A 6,000-nucleotide genomic window follows, 5' to 3' on the forward strand; every position below is an offset into this window, starting at 1 on the left:
TGATGATATAACTTTTCCGGTGATGATATGACTTTTCCGGTGATGATATAACTTTCCCGGTAATGATATAACTTTTTCCGGTGATGATATAACTTTTCCGGTGATGATATTACTTTTCCGGTGATGATATAACTTTTCCGGTGATGATATGACTTTTCCGGTGATGATATAACTTTTCCGGTGATGATGTAACTTCCGTGCTTTCAGCCGACAAGAGCAATGCTTTCTTCTTCTCTACTGAAAGTTTACCGCATATCAAGCGAAAGTTGAACAAGTTGATTTCCTATCCAATAATTACCATGTAATGTCTGTTCTGTAGGCCATGCATACCAGATAGCAACAAAACATGGCATAATTCAACGTAAATTAGCCTATCAAAATGGCGTCGTCTTGTTACCAAGCGTAATGACAAATCACCTGACGTCCAAGAACGCGTTAATATTTCCCGTTTTTTTTTTTTTTTTTTACTCCACTTTAGTTTATGTTTGGATCAGCTTTATTTTTTCCCCTTAGAAATAATACATAATGTTTCACATTTACTCTCATATCTATTTCACATCGCTCTCACGAAAGATATTCATTTTGTCTTATACTATTCTCTGTATTTCCCATGTTTCTAGGTTAACATGTTTACGGGTCATTTTTCTCGGCTAAGATCTTTAAAGTATGCGTCTTCGTTAATACTGATGAACTACCAATGTACTTAGTTCAACCTGTTTTCCTATTGCTTGTCCATTATATTAGTTTATTGCTTCTTTGTGCGTTGAAGTAAAAACTAGTGGGACAAAAGTATGAATACATGCTCCAGAACTAGCAAAAATTCAAAATTTAAAAGAAATGTTCCATATTTCAGAATTTCGTGTTGAATTGTCAGCTTGGTAACCTTCTGTAAATGATTTGTGATATTTATTAACAAGTTTGATACTTAAATGTAAAATTCGCCACGATACTATTTACGATCTGAAGGAAACATTGATGATTTCATCAATTAGTGATTATCCGACATTTTAAAGCATATTCTTACCATTCCCCTCTTATACCAGTCATATGTAAGCTTTCATTATTGTGACGACACTTAGTATGTTTATGATATCTAGTGAAACTAATTTGCATTTGTTGAAATACCGGTGTTGCATCTTAATAGACATTTGTTACATGGAATAGATAATTTGGTGACAGTTTATTTTACACGTTACATGATTTTATGGAGATGAAGGGATCTTTGAAAGTGTCTGAATGTGATATAGATGCTGCGAATCCATGGGGAGACATGGCACATTGGAAGCTCTCGCTCGTAACTTTCATATTCACGAAGAACAGGGAAACGGAAGACGTTATCTCATCAGTGTTATTTTTATATGAATGAATTGATTTTGAGTCCGGTCTGGTGATATCGGTTTCTGTGAATGTATCTGTACTTGGAACATATTCAATCTCTGTTCACCATATAAGGAACGTCTTTGCTGATTTACTACATGTACTGAACAAAAAATCAGTCAACACATCGAGAGACAGTGTCTGTTAATTGCCAAACTCAGAAAAGCCATGTCTGTGATATACCTAGACCGGTGAATACTCGCCTACGTTTATTGCGACGTCAGAAATAATAGTTTTATATGCCATGAAAGGTAAAACATATTCTGTTCTTCATCTAACATTGAAAAGTCAATAGTGTAAGTACAATCTATCCTGAAAAGATATACCATTCTTTGACTTCCCCAAGTAGAATCTCTGAACAGTATTCATCAAAGAAGTCTTTTATAATATGCCACATGTCTATAGACTGACTGTAATGTACTTCGAGACAAACCACGAAGTGTTATCTCAATAATTGTTCTCACACATGATCCACAACAACAGAAGTTAATTTGTTTAATTAACCAGTGCAATGAAATTTTGTAAATGTGGTATCAATATATAAGCCATCAATCCTGATACTTTCCTGTCTATAAATTGCATGATTCATAACTGAAGCAGATTTTGAACATTTTCCTTGTGTAGACGTTCTCGGACAACTCTTTATTTTTCGTAGATAAAATTAAAGGTTGACAGAATTTTAGAACATTCAGTTGAATGTGTCTTTGAATATTGTAATTCGATTTATAAGTCTATCCTCTTATTGATCATTTTCTGACACTGCCATGCTATAGAAAGTCTGGGACTCCAAGAACGTGTCCTAGTTGTGAATTCACGATTGGAATGTATACATATTTATGCTTTGAACAAAAGTCATTGAAAGTGTTCCGGGTTATTGAATGTATCCCGATTTACCTTTGTACAATAAAAACGCCAGCAGCCATGAACTACTTGAATATTTTCCACGTTGATTGAAAGTTTTGAGTTGCATGATATTGTCCTTAGCTGATCGCCTTCTGTTATATATTTTTTTCAGAGAACATGATTGAGATACTTCAGATTGGAAAATCATAACAAAATGCAGTCAATTTTATTACGATGCCATTTACACTCAAACGAAATACTTATTATCCATTTTAAATCATAGATGAGCATGTCAAATATTAAATATTTTCCAATTAATATGGCTTAGAATAAGTATTGATTAATTGATAAAATCTGTGTTGGTCTTCTATCATGGCCGCACATCAACATATGCGACATCAGATATTTAGAGTGGTAAGCATCCATCCTTCTGACTTTTGTCGTGATATTGAAGCGTACTCAGTTTCTGGTTTGGTGCCCAGTCATCATAATGTGATAAAAACAAAATATAATTCAAAAACACATGATATAATCGCTCAAATCTCCATAGGATAGAGATAGGTGCTGGTGTTGTAAAGATGTGCAGTGATCAACAATGAAGGCATCATGCCGACCAGCGTTTTTAAGACATATCATTCAAGGGTTTGGTGTAATACTAAATGAAATATTCCATAAAATGCACAATTGTGAAATTGTAACGTTGTACATTCATAACATGTTTTAATCTGCATTTTTATTTTGATTTTTCTAATGATCATCGTTATGCGCAATATGCAAATAATTAGACTCCGTACCTAAGACTTTCTACTACAAATATCAACTGCAATACAGTTTTGCTCAATTATGATATCATCAAGTTAAAGGAAACAACATAAAAGTTGTTTCCCTTAAGTAATATCCTAATTGCTTAATAATTTCGCAATTAAAATGAGCTAGTCCCTTTATTTTACAGCATAGTTACAACATCCACATCACAATATTTATATACATATATACATGTAACTTTGTTTTGTGTCTTCGCAACAAAGTCATACACTATGATGTCCACGAAGAATGGATCACTGCCGGCACTTTCATAGAGCTTTATAAATTGGAGGTAGCATGACGCTCTAAATTATTACATCATTATATATCTAAGTCAGTATTTATCAACAAGCAGTGATCAAGAAGTAACATTTGAATTAAAAGATTAAATGTTTTTATCAGATTAGAACAATGTTAATTGATGGTTTAAGAAAACGTCGTATACCGTTTCCCTATTCAACTAAATATTTGACATCGTACCATTCTTTGGTGTTTTAGTTTGAATTTGTTTATGAATATTACAATCTAAGGTCGGATCCTACCAGAAAGTAATATCGATAAATAGATATATACATATTTCAAATTCTTCATAAATGTAAACGAGTGCCTGAGCAAAAAATTGCATTTAATTCTATTATCATTTTTAGCGTTATTCTTACCTTTATCTGAATTTGTTACAGAATTCATATGAATCAATGTCTACATTAAAAAAGAAAAACCTCGACTAATTTTGATGATCATCTTTTGAGCATTTGTGATATTTATAAGAAAAAGCGTCGGTATGAAGGTAAATTATAAACTTTTTTTATTCATTATTTTGTTGAGAATTCTGTCGCACGAATTTGTATCATAACATAATTGATCATACGATTGCTATTGCTATTGATCCTAGCATTAGTTTATGAATTTTGTTTGATATTAACACTAACGACGATCTATGATTGTTTTCACTAGTAACAGATCAATGTACTGGTCAGAATATGTAAATTCCCTTCAAAACACATTCACTCATCTGGCTTACATCAGGAGGCCTTAAATGAATCTGACAGTTGATAGGACGTTAAGCAATATAAACCAAACCAATATTGGATCATGTTTGGTGCTACGTAATTTTATTTTGAATTATATTCTGTAGCAGCTCTCTGTGACGAAAGTGCCATTCAATCTTTTTATCAACATAAAAGATTTATTGACGTTGACAGCAACATTGTTTTTGACAACATTGAACCCAAAATGCGACCAATATCATCATAGGTGGTACTAAGTGCGTTCCGTCGAATTGTTAACACAGACATTGCCATATGCCAATCATTAAGCACAACGTTCAATGCTTTCTTACATGAAATATTTTGAGATATACCGAGATATTTCATATTGTATGTCAAACAGATAAAGATAAATTCAAAGGAGTATGTCATACCATGATGGTGATACGTTCTGCATAGACATTAACTACTGTGGCAAAAGTACTTTGTGTCACAAGCGAAGCGTCTTTTACTTTCTGTTTTATTGTTATCGTGATGCTTTATTGAACCCACCAGCATAACTGTTTTGTCCGAGATGTGTCCCACACAAACTATATTTGATGAATGTTCCATAGATCATATGGGGGATAGATGTATTGTTCTAAATGAATGAAAGATATCTTTATGAACGTTATCAATATTGTAGACAGTTATGTGATAGGTATGAATCTTGCATTTGGTGTTAAATAAAGTCGTTATTTAAATTACATGCTTGTTTGTTATCGGCCATACTGTAAACCTACTTACGTTAATCGAGTCATGTAATTATCTATTGGATGAAGAAAAGTGGTAACGTCTAGGCTATTTTGCCTTTTGTCATATGCTTGCTTTATTATCAAGTGACGTTTACATTTTTCATACTATTCATACGAGGTTTCAAAATGAGAACATAAGTCATATTTCACTGAGTGAATATAGCAAGTGTTGACCATCGCTTAGCTATGAAATTATCAATATCTCCAAGGGTATGCTGCAGTGCCCGAAAAGAATGACAATTCTGGTTGATAGTGGAAACATGTCCATATGGACAGAAACCACTGATAAGTCGATACAATGTTTCATTACAAAACAGAGTTCATAACAAAATTGCATATACAACTTTCCCAAGTACTTTTCGACGATCAACATCCGAAAAGCAAAATATTAAAGTTTCAAATCATCATGTTGATTTTTTAGGAATGAATCCTTACTTACCACCAATATCAATAACGTACGTCCGGGTGAGGCGTTCAGGTAGAAAGGAGACATTTTACACCGGATGCTACAGTCATAGATACATCTACATCTTCTATATGGTTTACTTATCTCTACTGCAATAATGTCAGTAGCAACGTCCTTCAATACGCACATTTTGTATTTAATTGTAACAAATATCACGAGATGTCGGCAACTGATTAAAGTCACAACAGGGTTTCAAGAGATGCAGGATGATGAAGATTATGGAGAAGTATCACGTTTTGTCATAATAATCTCATCGAGAAGTATTGGATTTCTTTTGGGCGATATTAAGCTGAACGTGTTTGACGCTTGTTAGTATACATTTGTACCTGGATGTTTCGTTCGGTTTACCTTGATTGGTGATATCACTTATTTATATTGATCAAGATTTACATGGCGGATGTCGTCGAGGAAGTACAATGCATTTATCCTTCCAGAACACCAGGGCTTATTCCCTTGTTTTTTTACGATTTTTACCTCGGTGTATTCCATCTAAGCTTTAGATGTACCCTTTTTCATGATAGTTCAGAATTATATACTAAGAACGGAAAAGAAACACACAATATATCAGATGTTAGGGATGGGATTTGATACCAGATCAAGGATTTCAAGCAAGAAGCTATTTGTTAGATAGTTTTCATCGTTATATTGTGTGTTTTCAATAAAGAGAGATAGATCAGTAAGTCTGGATATACATGTATCAATAAATATTAGTGGACCAATCGTTATTATT

The sequence above is a fragment of the Ylistrum balloti genome, unplaced genomic scaffold (assembly GCF_031769215.1).
Source record: "Ylistrum balloti isolate Yb309-2 unplaced genomic scaffold, AGI_CSIRO_Ybal_v1 Utg370568, whole genome shotgun sequence".
NCBI classification, from domain to species: Eukaryota; Metazoa; Mollusca; class Bivalvia; order Pectinida; family Pectinidae; genus Ylistrum; species Ylistrum balloti.